Source organism: Ananas comosus, linkage group 3, assembly GCF_001540865.1.
Source record: "Ananas comosus cultivar F153 linkage group 3, ASM154086v1, whole genome shotgun sequence".
Lineage (NCBI taxonomy): Eukaryota > Viridiplantae > Streptophyta > Magnoliopsida > Poales > Bromeliaceae > Ananas > Ananas comosus.
In genome coordinates this window covers 4,295,859-4,311,650 of record NC_033623.1, presented here as the reverse complement: position 1 = coordinate 4,311,650, position 15,792 = coordinate 4,295,859, and the positions used below count along the sequence as shown (strand labels likewise).

Genomic DNA, 15,792 nt, shown 5'->3' with positions numbered 1-15,792 from the left:
ATGTATTTAAGAAATGCTTGAATTTTATCATCTCCGAAACATCTCCATACATTTTCACGTTTCTTCTTTGATTCATTCATCAATTTTTTTTTTTTATTTAGAGATGCAAAAACATGTGGTAGCTGCACACACTAACCGGACGACCGGGGTGGTAGCCCTTTCCTACATGTGATGGTAGTTTTCACACTCCCTGAAGGGATGTAACTCTTTCCACATCTTTTAATTTTCAATGTCAAATACTGAAAAAACTTTCCCTAAATTAGTGCAACCCTCAAGTTGAAAATAGTATTAAGAATTCAAGAAATAGAGAAGTCCCTCTTCATATTGTAGCAAATAATCAAACAAGACAGATACAATATTTAAAGTTCAATGCATGAGGTGTCGAATTTAACAAAGTATGCCAAAACAGAATTTAAATAGTAAATTCGTTCAAAAAAAATGACATATGAGAAAAGAATAGAAAATGACTAAGTAAAACATATCATGAATCAATCAAAGCCATATCATGAGAGTCACAAGAAATGAAAAATAATCATGTCAAAACCACTTTCAAAAAATGTAAGGAAACAAAATGTTTGTGCATATACCATGGCCCAAATAAATTTTCTAGATCTCGAGATTCATACCAATACCCTTTCGTAAATGTAGAAAACGTTTTTGATCTAAGGGCTTTGTTAAAATATCAGCAAGTTGATTATCTGTAGAAATATATTCAAGTTGAGAAACATTAGACTCAACTAAATCTCTTAAAAAGTGATATTGCAGTTCACTATGTTTTGTTCTAGAGTGTAAAACAGGATTTTTGGAAATATTTATGGCACTTGTGTTATCACTGTCATGCCCCGTGCGCCGCTTATTTGGTCGGGTTCGGGCAAGTCGACAGCGCCGAACGGACAAGATTTCCCCTATACCGTATATAGTTAATAACTCTATTAGTTATCAACGATTAATAATTTTATTTACTATAAAGTGCTTAAAGTTATTAAATTTAGTGAAATCGTCAGCAAATTAGCTTTAAAAATCTACAATTTTTTCAACTAAAATTATTTAATTCCAAAAAAAATCAACAGATGAGGAGTATAAATGAAAAAATAAACTCTGAGAGGTCTTTCCAAAATTTCCTATAGTTGAGGGGCATCTATACATTTTTACCAAAATAAAAAGGATAAACTTCAAATACTATCCTGTGATTTCGTGCTTTCTCATTTTACTACCCTGTGCTTTAAAGTGTATCACTTGAGCATCCTGTGGTTTTATTTTTATTTTACGTCAACGTTTTGTTAACTCTACATTAAATTATATACAAAAAAAACTTTAGATATTCCACCTATGATTTATCAAATATTCACTTTAATACCTTTAATTTTAACTTTATTACTGATTTAAGGAAAAAAAAATAATGAAATTGATAAGAAAAAGAGAANTATCACTTGAGCATCCTGTGGTTTTATTTTTATTTTACGTCAACGTTTTGTTAACTCTACATTAAATTATATACAAAAAAAACTTTAGATATTCCCCTTATGATTTACTAAATTTTTAGTTTAGTACGATGTGGTTTTAACTTTCTATTGATTTAACGAAAAAATTAACGAAGGGGGTAACGGAAAGAAAAAAAAATAAACCAAAGAATACAAAAGTGATACATTTTAAATTATAGAGTATTAAAGTAAAAAAGTCCGAAATTATAAGGTTGATATTTAAAGTTTTTCTAAATAAAAATTGCGTGGATATGATTATAGACAAAATGGAGACTCGAAAAATCCAGGCCTTTGGGGTAATTAATTTTTCGGTCCATATTCGGCACAAAATCTACAAGCCTAAGTTTCGGGCCCGACTCTGACCGGACCAGTTCGACCGGTTCGACCCGTCCATTTCCCTTCGTCTCCGTGTCGCTCCAGTCATTTACCATTCACAGCTCCTCTCTCTCTCTCTCTCTTAGATTCCTCTCCTTCGTTAACACCCCCAGCAAGTCCCTAACCCAGAGAGATCTCCCCAATCCGCATGTCGAGGGTTTTTGCCTCTTTGGAGGATGTAATAAACTGACCCACTAGCAACCACTGGAATAGTATGGACGACTATTGGGGATGATGTATTTGGAATACCTGATCCAGTTACTCCCTAAATGAAGCAGGATGATGCCGAGGGAGAGTAGAATTGGAGATGATGGGAAACTTCCACGAATCCAATTCAATTGAGCACCAACCTTGTGAGGGATGAGAATATAGAAAGAATAGAAGGAGAGGGAGAAGATAGAGATAGAGTAGAGGAGAGGAGAAGAGAAGGGGAGAGAAGAGGATAAGAGAAGAGAGAAGAGAATTTGGGGAATAGGGGTTTTATTAATGTTCTGCTTACTCCATTACAGCGTGAGTTTGCTATTTATACTCTACTAATCGTGAGGACCAAATTGTAAGAGTTACAATGGGCAGAGGTAAGAATGTAATTACATTTAAACTATATGGGCCATCGTGGGCTCAATTCTGTCTCGGACTGGGTCTTCGCTTGAGCTGGTCCGCGCACAACTTCAACCCGCCTCCGTTGCTGAATGCAGATTCGGGTTTGGGCGCTACAGTGAGGGAGTACGAACCCAATACCCGAATAGACCTTTCCCATAGATCGCGCCGCTGTGGCTTTCGGAGGTGGATCTAGCGATGCTACCATAAGGGAGCGCGAACCCAATGCTTGATACAGGTTTCTTCTTCAATGATCATGCCGCCGCCCTGCTTCTCTTTGCCTTGGATCCTCCCATGTCTCACTCTGTTCCTCAACTTTCCTTCTAACCCTACGCTTTCCATTCACAGTCATGGTCGCACCATGACAATCCCTTCCCCTCAAAAACATCCTTGTCCTCAAGGATCAATTCCGGGGAACTGGGACTTGAGGAACTAGTAATCCTCCAAAGTCGCCGATTTCTCCGGCAAGTTGCTCCATTTGACGAGCACTTGAGCAGCAGCCCTGTTGCCCCTTCGAACCATTCGTCGGTCTAGAATGCCTTTCGGCTTTGCCAGTAGCTGTCCCTCTTCACCGACTAATGGTACGGTAGGTGAAACCGACCTTCCCGCCGCTGGGCTTCACTTGAGAAGGGACACGTGGAAAACGGGTGGATCTTCGACCCTTTCGAAAGTCGTAAGCGGTAGGCAACTAGTCCAATTTTCTCTAGAATTTCAAACCGCCGATAATACCTTGATGTGAGTTTCACATTCTTCCTTACGATGACTGTGAACGGTCGGTAAGGTTGCAACTTGAGATACACAAAGTCGCCAACTTTGAACTCGCGATCGACCCGTCGCTGATCAGCGAACTGCTTCATGCGGTTTTGTGCCCGTTGCAGATGTTCCTTGAACTCTCGGGTCAACCTTTCCCTCTCCTTTCCCCAATCCTGTAGCATTCTTACTATGCTCCTGGCTAAATTGTCTGTCATGTAGTTTGGGGGGCGATTGCCCATACAGAGCCTGATAAGGAGTTGTTCCCAGGGAGGTATGGTAGTTGGTATTATGCCACCACTCTGCATATGTCAACTACTGATGCCATTTCCTTGGATGCTGGAAACACAGGCACCATAGGTAAGTCTCCAGACACCGGTTGAGTCGCTCCGTCTGTCCGTCCGTTTGAGGGTGGTAAGCCGTACTCATGTGCAATTTGGTCCCTAGTAGTCGGAATAGCTCCTGCCATAACTGACTCGTGAAGACCTTATCCCGATCTGATACTATTATCTCTGGTAGCCCATACAGAAGGTAAAATGTGTCAAAGAAGGCTCGGGCGACTTCTATGGCAGTATATAGATGAGTTAATGCGATGAAGTGCCCATATTTGGACAATCTATCCACTACCACCAAAATCGAGTCTTTTCCGTCCGACTTGGGTAACCCTTCAATGAAATCTATACTGATCTCGCTCCAGGTCCGTGTGGGAATGGGAAAGGGTTGAAGCAATCCTGCATACTTAGAGTTATCTGATTTGTTTTTTATGCAGACCTCACACTCTTCTACTAACTTCTTCACACCCTCCTTTAACTTTGGCCAATAGAATACCTGTTTGATTCTCTTATAAGTATGCTGCCTTCCAGAATGACCTCCTAGTGGAGAGTCATGCATTTCCTTTAAGATTTTTCCTTTCAATTTCTCATCCCCTCCAATATACAGCAGACCTTTGTACCTAATAATTCCCTCCTGGTAAGTGAAATGTTTCTCTCCGTGGGTTGTATAATGAGGCTGATAGTTAGCTTCTTACAGTGGTCATTTGTTTCGTAGCTCATGATTACTTCAGCGACCCAATCGGGTATGACCCCTGTGAGTCTGTGACTGATTGTACCACCCCTTCCTCAAATCCTTTTCTAGATACCGCGTCGGCTGCTCGATTTTCTTTTCCCTTCCTATATTGAATGACATAATCTAAGCCTATAAGCTTGAGCATTCCTTTTTGTTGGATTGTCGTGTTAATCTTCTGCTCCAATAAAAACTTCAGGCTTTCATGATCCGTCTTTATGATAAAGGGCTTTAAACTAAGATAATGATGCCATTTCGTCACCGCCATTAAAATAGCGAGGAATTCTTTCTCATAAGTGGAAAGTCCCAAATTCTTCGTACTAGTCACTTTGCTCATATAAGCTATGGGTCTACCTCCTTGAGCCAATACTGCTCCAATTCCTTGGCCGCTGGCGTCAATTTCCACTTCGAAGGACTTTGAATAGTCGGGCATGGCTAGAACAGGGGCTTCCGTCATCGCCTTCTTTAATCTCCCGAATGCAAGTGTGGCCTCCTCGTTCCATTTGAAGCTATCCTTCTTCAAGAGCTCCGTGAGGGGTTTACTGATTAGCCTATATCCTTTAACGAACTTCCTGTAGTAGCCCGTAAGCCCCAAGAATCCTCTCAACTCCTTAATTGACTTGGGCATCGGCCATTGGAGCATTGCTTCTATTTTACTTGGATTTGTCGACACTCCTTTTCGGTAATGACAAAGCCTAGATAATCCACTTGTCTTTGCCCGAAGAAACATTTCGATCGTTTGACACATAAATGATTAGCCCTGAGTAAGCTCAACACCCCTTTTAAGTGTTCCACGTGCTCTTCTAAAGTCTTACTATATATTAGGATATTGTCAAAAAAAACTAAAACAAACCTCCGCAAAAATTGCTCAAAGATCTCATTCATTATGGCTTGGAACATGGCCGGCGCGTTAGTAAGTCCGAAGGGCATGACCCTAAACTCGTAATGGCCGACATGTGTGCGGAAGGCTGTTTTTGGTATGTCGCTTGGGTGCATTCGGATTTGATGATATCCCGACCTCAAATCAATCTTCGAGAAATATTTGGCCCCTCCCAGTTCATCTAGTAAGTCTTCGATAATTGGAATTGGGTATTTGTCCTTCACGGTAAGCTTATTCAACTGCCGGTAGTGTAATACACTGAACCTTTGCAAATTGCGGAGTTCGAGTGTGTGGAATGAAATGTGGAACTATCCTACATATTCTAAAAGGCTTGGACAAGTTTTTGGACAAGTTAGAGGGTGCTTGGATGGCTAGAAGCAAGAAAGTGCATTGAATTAGCAAAATCGGCATTTTCTGCTTGGTGTACCAGAACAGCCATCATGGTGTACCGGTACACAATGGCAGAATCGTGGCAGCAAGGTTAGTTTGGTAATTTCACATTCTAATCCCTATCTACTTGACCCAGCACGACCCCAGGAGCTTTGTAGATGATACTAGAGCTCAGAGAAAGGTCCTTGCACCATCCTCACTCTCTCTCTAGGATTTTTCTCTCTCTACATAAAAGTCGCCGTTTTGCGCCGTTTTCGCGCCGCGCTCGTTGCTCGCTGATTGGAGGACTCAAGGGAAGTCTTTGGCATGTGGGGAGAAGGAGTTTTGCTGTGTTTTCTGTGAGGTTACTACCAGGGGAAGCTGAATCTCAGCTTTAGAGAGGTAATCAACTCGATTTCTCTCTAGTTTACGGTTTAGTATTGATTTTGGACACCTTTTAGTTTCGTTGCTTCCAACTGAGCTAGAAGTTATTTACAGCAGTAAAGAGAGGTTATTTTGACTGTGAATTACCTACTTTAGCTTAGAGAAAAGTTGTTTTAAAGCTTGATAAAGATAATTAGTAAATTATGACTCTAATTCGAAGCTATACGCGGATTAATTGAGCGAATTGATGCAGTTTGGACTTGTTCCTTCGCATCAGGTTCTCGAACCACTTGAGGCTAATTTGGTGACCAGGGAGACTAGTTTGGAAGGTGTTCCAACTAAGGGTAAGCTGAAATTTCTGTGAGAAAATTGAATTTGCATGATTCCAACTATATCTCTTAGTATTTGACGATCTTGACGCCGTTTTGATATTGTTCGCAGCGTGAGAGTAATTGACCCTTGGACCGCCTTCGATTGGCATTGGAGGGCCTTTTGGAAGCTTAACCTGAGGTAATGAACTGAACCAAAACAGGGAATTAAGCTTCCACTTTGTCTTTATTGAGAATTTTGCCGAAATTGGATTTTTAAGTAATCGTCTCGGCGTGGTTTTGTTACCTTGTTTTCAGCAGAATTGGGGCCTTGTTGAGCTGATTATTGGGACTTCTGGTGACTGATTGGAGCCTAGTAATAGGTGGGTTTGACCTAACCAGAGCAAGTGAAGCTCCCCTATGTTCTATATGTAACTATAGAAATGATATAGTCGTGCGTTATTGTCAGTATGTGGCTACTAAATGGATTTGGAACCTCTTTGCTATAACATTGATATATTGGATATAGAACCTCTATGAAGTAGAGAGAACTCATGCATAATTGTATTTATGCTCATGTTTATGTTTATATTTAGTTAAGTTGAATAACTAATAGACATAATAATTATGCTTTTGCAAAATAGAAAACAATGATATTCTCGTGACTTTTCTGATTATAAAGTAGAGAACAATGACATGCCATGTGACTATGTTGATAGTGCCATGATAGTGGAAAGATTCTAATACCATATATACTCTCACATGTTTATTAATCTAGTGGATACTCGTTGTTGTCAATATTGGTTATATTGAAATTCCGATCAAAGGATCGAGAGTGAGAATCTTGTGAGCTAAAATGTGATATTTGTGACATATTGGACTGTGGACTTTGCTTGCTTGCCATCGTGCTCATTCGCACACGCTTGTGAGGGTAGCTCCCTATAAGCCGGCTGTCACGTCCGGGTACAAGCGGAAGCATATCCGGTACGTGCACAGACCCGCCATACACCTGCAGTATATAAGGCGTCTACAGAAGCAAAACGGTAGGAAGTAAAACAAAGAAAGTCCTATCCTGATATCAGAGCAAAATACAAGTCGACAATACTATCAGTAAGAGAACAACGAGTACATAAACCAAAATCTCAACTATAAGAGAAAGTATCACAACTGTAGAGTCTGTCCAAGGAGTAAAATATACAATATGGGGTATACAAAAATTAGGTACAATGGTGGTCTCTCTATATATATAAGGACATCACCCTCGGCCGTAGCCCGAGTGGCAAGGTGATCGACTAGCACGCTCCTAGTAGTCCCTAGCTAGGCGCGACTCCCTTGCCACGATCCCTAGCCTCTCCTGTAACAGGCTCTGTAAAAACAACCACCAAAAGGGCGTGAGAACTATAAACAATAGTTCCCAGTGGGTAAGCCGCCAGCCTCGGCGAATTACACCACTAGGCTCATGATGTACTAAATGAAAGTAAAAGTAGTAATTGCATGACATATATAATGATGCAGTGCTAACAGATAATAAGCCAATGTTAACAAATAATGAACATGTAAACAACATGTAATCCTAGTCTCAACAGTAATGATTTAACTGAATAATAGAAGCATGGCCACTACTATAAGCATAAACATGACATAAATGTGTAAGTAACTACTGTACACTGTATCTGGTAATCATTCATTACTGTCCAATTTCCTTTAGCACTTTTTCTTTCATTCATAGGGACCTACCCAAGGTAGTCCAGCTTGCGCCGCGCCTAGTGGCCCCGTGGTAGTACACACTCCCCACGGCAATCCACTTCGGCACCCAATCCCGCACGGGCGAGCAACTGTCGCGTAGGCCAACTCCGGAGTGCCAGCTTGTAGGGAGCTACCCTCACAAGCGTGTGCGAATGAGCACGATGGCAAGCAAGCAAAGTCCACAGTCCAACATGTCTCAATTATCATATTTTAGTTCACAATATTCTCGCTCTCGATCCTTTGATCGATATTTCAGTATAACAAATATTAACAACAACTAGAATCCACTAGTTTAGGAAACATGCAGGAATAATGCTAATTTACATATGGCATTAGAATCTTTTCCCTATCATGGCACTACCAACATAGTCCCAAAGCATGTCATTGTTCTCTACTCTATAATCGATAAAGTCACGAGAATATCATTATTCTCTACTTTACAAAAGCATAATTATCATGTCCATTAGTTATTCAACTTAACTAAAGATAAACATAAACATAAGCATAAGTATAATTACGCATGAATTATCTCTACTTCATAGAGGTTCTATTCATGTTATGGCAAAGAAGTTCCAACAACCATATTGTGCCAAAATTGTACAACTATATTAAATTCCATACATATAAAACATAGGGGAGCTTCACTTTCTCTGGTTAGGTCAAACCCACCTCGTGCAATGCTCCAAATCAGTTTGCAAGGGTCCCAAAATCAGCCCCACGAGGTCCCACTGCTGCTGAAAATAAGGTATCAAAACCGTGTCAAAATGACGACCGAAATGTCCGATTTCGGTCTAATTTACACTCAGTGCAAAGTATCCCCTTGAATCCCTATTCTGGGCTAGAGTAATACCTCAAGTTAAGCTTCCAAAAGGTCCTCCAAGGCCAGTCGAAGACGGTCCAAGGGTCAAATACCCGCCCGCTGCGAACAATACCGAAACGGCATCAATATAGTCGATTATAAACTATAATAGTCGAATTCTCGCGAGATTAAATTCCTAGCTGAAATTCCTGCTTACCCGTAGTTAGAACACCTTCCAAACAAGGTCCCAAGGTCACTAATTTCGTTTAATAAGGTTCAAAAACCTGCTGCGAAGAGAACAATTTTCAAATTGTATTAGGTATCCAATTACACGTCATATAGCTCCAACTAGCTTCATAATGCAATAATTATCTCAAGTAACCTTCCAAGAAGCTTATCCCTGTCTAAGGAGATTAACTCACATCTACTTAGCTCATCTTTAATGGCTGAATTCTCAGTTTAAGTCAGTTGGAAGCAACAAACTCAAAAGCAACACTCAAATCGACAATAGGACGTTAATAATGGAAAAATCGAGTCGAATACCTCCTCAAGCTTCCAACCAGCACCCCCACTGGTCCAGGGCTGCGAAAATCCTTCCAAAGCACTCCCTCACACGTCCACCAAGGCTCAGCGACACCCGCAAACCGCGAAGAACGAGCAAAGCGACGAAAACGAGCGAAATCGCCGATTTCTATGTAGAGAGAGAAAAACCCTAGAGAGAGAGAGAGAGAGAGATGGGAGAACACTCCTCTGGACTCCAGCAGGTTCCACTGAGCATCCCTGGTCGAGCTGGGGTCTAAAAGATAGAGATCAAGTGTGAAATTACCGAAATACCCAAGCTGCCACGTTTCTGCATTGTGTACCGGTACAAGCTAATGGCTGTACCGGTACAGCAAGCAGAAAAAGCTGATTTTCGCCGGTTCAATGCACTTTCTTGTTTCCGACATTCCGATCACTCTCAAACTTATGTGTAAACATCTTTAAACCCTTTTGAACATGTGGGAGGGTTCCACATATCATTCCTCACACTCGAATTTCGCATTTTGCAAAAATTCAGTGTATTACACCGGCACTCCGGAGTTGGCCTACGCGACAGTTGCTCGCCCGTGCGGGATTGGGTGCTGAAGTGGATTGCCGTGGGGAGTGTATACTACCACGGGGCCATTAGGTGCAGCGCAAGCTGGACTACCTGGTGTAGGTCCTGATAAATGAAAAAGGAAAACTCTAAATGAGACCAAGTACTACATGACATTTGATAGTAATGAATACTCCCCAGTTACAGTGTACAGTAGCTACTTACACATTCGTGCTTATGTTCATGTTTTATTCATGCTTACAGTAGTTGCTAAGCTTTATGTATTCAGTTGATTCATTACTGTAGAAAGTATCATTATATGTTGCTTACATGTTTATTACTTGTTAGCATTGGAAATATATTATACAAATTACTGCTTTATTTTCATTTGGTACATCATGAGCCTAGTGGTGTAATTCGCCGAGGCTGGCGGCTTACCCACTGGAAACTATTGTTAATAGTTCTCACGCCCTTTTGGTAGTTGTTTTTACAGAGCCATCTACAGGAGAGGCTAGGGATCGTGGCTAGGGAGTCGCGTCTAGCTAGATATTGCTAGAAGCATGCTAGTCGATCACCTTGCTACTCGGGCTACGGCCGAGGGTGATGTCCCTATGTATAGAGAGACTACCAGTGTATCTACTTTCTGTATACCCCGTGATGTATATTTGCTATTTGGACCGAGAACTACAGTTGTGATACTTCTCTTCTGTCGAGATTTTGGATTGTATATGTTTTTTTGTTCTTTTGCTTATAGTATATCGACTTGTACTTTGCTCTAATATCAGGATAGGATTTTCTATGTTCTACTTCCTATCGTTTTGCTTCTTGTAGACGCCTTATATACTGCAGGTGTATGGCGGGTCTGTGCACATACCAGATATGCTTCCGCTGGTACCCGGGCGTGACAGGTAGTCGACGCAAAACCTCCAAGTTCCGTCCTTCTTCTTGACCAAAAGAACAGGTGAGGCATAGGGGCTATGTCTGGGTTGAATAATTCCTGTTTTCAGCATCTCCTGAATCTGTCTCTCCATCTCATTTTCTTGCTCAGAAGTGTATCTATAAGGTCTAATATTCACTGATTGAGAATCAGGGAGCAGTGTTATTTTGTGATCCTGATTTCTAGCTGAAGGCAATCCTTGAGGTTCTTGGAATACATCCCCATACTCTTGTAATACTGTCTGGATAGTCTCAGGTATGTGTTCCTCCTTTCCTTCTTCTGGAGTTATCCACTGTGCCATTGCATAGCAGCTGCCCTCTTGAAGTTCATACCTCAACTGTTTAGCGGTAATGTTTCGCAACCTTGCCTTTTTTGGCATTCCTTTTAGGTGGATTTTCTTGTCTCCCTTTGTAATGATAACTGTGTTAATCTCGTAATCGAAAGTGATCGGACCATGAGCTCTCAAACGGTCGATCCCTAGGATCATGCTGGACCCTTCTAGTCTAATAACCTGCAGGTCGGCCGAATGCTTTTCCCCTTGCATCTCCCAAACATAATTCGTGCACTTGAGCTTACTTAACACTTTTTGCCCATTAGCTACTGTTACCAGGAGTGGATTTGTGGTTGAAATACTTGCTTTAGTTTCCTTGGCCACCCCGATATCTATGAAACTATGAGTGCTTCCCGTGTCAATTAAAATGGACAATGTTTTACCCTTGTTCTCTCCTTGTATTTTTATGGTATCTTGACTGTCCTCGGCACTCAAAGCATGCACCGATAGCCCCAGCTCTTCTTCTTCTTCACCCTCAACCTCTTTCTCTTCTTCCATTTCGTGCAAGCTAGTTTCATCATAAACTTCTGTCACCTCTTGGGAGGCTTGTATGGCATTCATTACTTGTGTCATACACACATGGCCAGGGTTGTACTTGTCTCCGCATTTGAAACAAAGCCCTGCGGCTCTTCTCTGTTCGATCAGTTGACGGTTAGGGAATACCTTCTCCGTAGTAAACTTGGTTTGGTTCCTGATGGTGTCGGAATTTCGTCCTGGCGTTGCCGAACCAATTCCTTTGTAGCTGCCAGGAGAATTGGTGATCCCTTGTGCTCGTATTAGCTGTCTACTTCTTCTCATCATAGCTGCAATTGTCTGTTCTTGCAATTTGGCCTGCTCAAAAGCTTGCGTCAAAGTTCAGGGCCGCAACATCTTAACAGCAGACCTGATCTCTTCCTTTAATCTGCTTAGGAAACTGGAAAGGAAATATTCCGAGGAAAATTGTGAATTGGTGGTAAGCATACGAGCTCTCAAGTCTTCGAATTGTTCTTGATATTCATCCACTGTTCCAGTTTGTACTAGTTTGTTGAACTCTTCCACAACATCTACCATTCCTTTGGTATCAAATCGCTTGCATATTTCTTCAGAAAATTCTGCCCAACTCACTGTTTCTTTTTCTGACACGTACCCTTGAAACCAGGTGTCCGCTTTATCATCCAGGTGCATTGCAACTAATTCAATTTTCTGATGCTCCTTGATACCGTAAATTTCAAAATACCTCTCACACTTCCTTACCCAACTCCTCGGATTGTCATTCATAACACAGGGAAGTCCAACTTAGGTACTGGGAACTGAAATCCTGATCTATTTGATGTGTAATGCATAGGATTATCTTCCTTCATATGAGAAAAAAGGCGGGGATGGTAATATACCTCGTTCCTCCATACTGATGGAAGATGTGGCTCCTTTAGCAGATGCTGATGATTGGGGGTTCATCAACATCTCCATCATTTGCTCCAACTTTCTTGAGGTATTGGTGAACTCTCTACACCAAGCATCGTAATGAGATTGCCCTTCGGTACGTATTGCTTCCATTCTGTACGCAAGTGACTCGAATTTCTTCTCGTTTCCTGCAGCTAATTCGTGCAATTGTTGTTCCAATGCATGGACGTGTTCATCGAGCATTTTTAAACGGGTACCCTCAGCCATTGTCTTGCTAATGAACTTGAATCTGTTACTTCTTGCCGAACCAATCTTGTCCAACTTCAATTTGCGTGATCCGCCTGACCAGATTAATTCAGGCACCAGGTAGGAACTCTAGCAGGTGGAAGAACGATTCTCTTGCCCTTCCAATTCTGTGAGTTCAAGAACCAATGTGGCCCTCACAGTGGCTCCCTTTGTCGATGATCAGCCAGAGGTGATCTTCGCAGCGCGGGAGTTGTGTCAACTGCTGACTCAACTATTGTCGAATCAAATGCGACTACACTATGCTGGTCCCTGGGATCTAAACCGCTCTGATACCAATTTGTAATAAACTGACCCACTAGCAACCACTGGAATAGTATAGACGGCTATTGGGGATGATGTATTTGGAATACCTGATCAAGTTACTCCCCAATTGAAGCAGGATGATGCGGAGGGAGAGTAGAATTGGAGATGATGGGAAACTTCCACGAATCCAATTCAATTGAGCACCAACCTTGTGAGGGATGAGAATGGGGAAAGAATAGAAGGAGAGGGACAAGATAGAGATAGAGTAGAGGAGAGGAGAGAAGAAGGGGAGAGAAGAGGATAAGAGAAGAGAGAAGAGAATTTGGGGAATAGGGATTTTATTAATCTTTTGCTTACTCCGTAACAGCATGAGTCTGCTATTTATACTTTACTAATCGTGAGGACCAAATTGTAAGAGTTACAATGGGCAGAGGTATGAATGTAATTACATTTAAACTATATGGGCCATCGTGGGCTCAATTCTGTCTCGGACTGGGTCTTCGCTTGAGCTGGTCCGTGACCGTGCACAGCTTCAACCCGCCTCCATTGCTGAATGCAGATTCGGGTTTGGGCGCTACAGTGAGGGAGTGCGAACCCAATACCCGAACAGACCTTTCCCGTAGATCGCGCCGCTGCGGCTTCCGGAGGCGGATCTAGCGACGCTACAGTGAGGGAGCGCGAACCCAATGCCCGATACAGGTTTCTTCCTCAATGGACATGCCACCGCCCTGCTTCTCTTTGCCTCCCATGTCTCACTCTGTTCCTCAACTTTCCTTCTAACCCTACGCTTTCCATTCACAGTCATGGCCGCACCATGACAGAGGAGGAGTAGAAGAGCGATCGATCGATCGATCGGGGTATCGGAAGGAGGAGGAGGAGAAGCGAAGATGCTGGAGTGGGCGACGGTGCAGCATCTCGACCTGCGGCACGTCGGCCGCGGCCTCAAGCCGCTGCAGCCGCACGCCGCCGCGTTCCATTCCCACCAGGCCATCGTCGCCGTCGCTGTCGGGACCTATATCATCGGTACGATCGGATCGGAGATGTTTGCTTTGTTGCTTGTTAGGGGTGTTAATTTTGCTTGTTTTGATCGAAATTTGGGGGAATTAGGCGTCGGTTGGGGGGAATCTGATGCATTTTGAGCTGGATAGGAGAACCCTTGTGTTTGGAACCCTAGAATTGGGGTTGCTATGCGGATATCATAATTGACATGTTAATATGCCATTTGACTAATGGGATGAACGTTTTATGAGGTGATTCCCGTAGAAACTCTCCTTACATGTCTTTAACATATCCTTAAGCACATTATGGAATGGGCGAGGACTTAAATCATTGAATTTAGATCAGATCAGATTTCTTCTTTCCTTTAATGGGGAGGGAGAATTGTGACTCTGAGTTTTGCCAGGATAGACAATTAAAGAGGCTTTACTTATTATACTTTTCAAAATTTTGTCTTTAAGAGAATAATGTCTCTCAAGTTGCTCAAACACACCGTCTAAAATGCTTTCAGCCCGGTTGACAAGTTTGGTACCTTGAACTGTGATTGTTTGGCTAAGACACGCTTCCTTTAATTTAATGTAGAGTGTCCTGTTGCAACTAAACCATCTCTGAAGAAACTGCAATGTTATATTTTGTTTAAGTTGTAATTGCTCTGCTGATGCAATTGATTTTTGTTACAGAGTTTGATGCGCTAACTGGAAGTAAACTTGCTTCAATTGATGTTGGGGCTCGTGTTGTTCGTATGCAATACAGTCCTACCAGTGGACGTGCCGTGATTTCTATTCTTGAGGTCAGTTCGGGAATTCCTAATTTTCTTTACTTCAGTATGTAATGTTAATTGTAGATAATTTTTTTTGTGGCTCCTAACATTTTATATGATATATTCCTAGTTCGCCCAACTCGTGTGTGTCCTCAGCTGAGTTGCGGAATATTGTTGTAGAGTAGGGCTTGCTCTATGATAAACAATGTCTCCCAATTTGGCCATTCGAACTAGATGAGTGCAAGCTTTTGTTAGATTTTCTATTTCACATATGCTCATATACTAATTGGTTGACAACCAATATGCATTTTAATAGCTTGACGCAAAATTGCCATGGCCGCAATAGTCTATATGATAAATTGCCGTGGCCACAATAGACTATCATTTTGACATACTTGGATTGTATGTTCTGTAGCAAATTTACGTATATAGTATTATCATTTACAAAGCAGTTTAGGCTTAAAACTTCTATTATTCGCTAGCTCAGTTAAGAAGCTAGTACACGCTTGGCGTACTTTTTTTAGTTTCAATATAAACATTTTCAATCTGTTGTTTCTTATACTTTGGAAGGCGCACACTTTGACTAATGTGCAGATATTGGAATTAGACCTCAAGATTAGGCGTGCATAAAACAGAAGTTCTTTTTTTAAAAGAATCTTCAAAAAATGGAGATAGGATGGAATAGTGGAGTAGAGAACTTATTGATACTGAAAATAGACTCTGAATTCAAACATAATTGAACTCGTTAACTGAGATGAATTAAGCCAGAAGCAATAATTGCTAGAACAAATACATTATTCTGAAGAATAGATATTTGACTGAGCAGTTGATTACTCTGTTGACCAGTCAGCTGTATTGGAACAGTTGTAATCTGTGCATCTGCTGGTGTTGTTGACAGGTCTGTTGACTAGATAGGCAACTGAAGCTAATTTCCAATTAATTTTGAATTGAAGCCGAAAGAACTTCCACCTCAATGCTGACATGACTATAGAAATCCTATTATGTTTAGTGAG

General features: G+C 41.6%; 1 long non-coding RNA gene and 1 pseudogene across 1 annotated transcript; one reads left to right on the top strand and one right to left on the bottom strand.

Moving 5' to 3' along the window:
- On the bottom strand, positions 7,538-9,326 carry LOC109708275. The gene is made up of 5 exons (XR_002215703.1): positions 9,295-9,326; positions 8,969-9,038; positions 8,803-8,871; positions 8,622-8,686; positions 7,538-7,572 (listed from the first exon to the last, which is right to left on the bottom strand). It is a non-coding gene; the product is annotated as an uncharacterized LOC109708275 (long non-coding RNA).
- LOC109708274 overlaps positions 13,758-15,792 on the top strand; it is a 36,453-nt pseudogene continuing 34,418 nt past the window's right edge.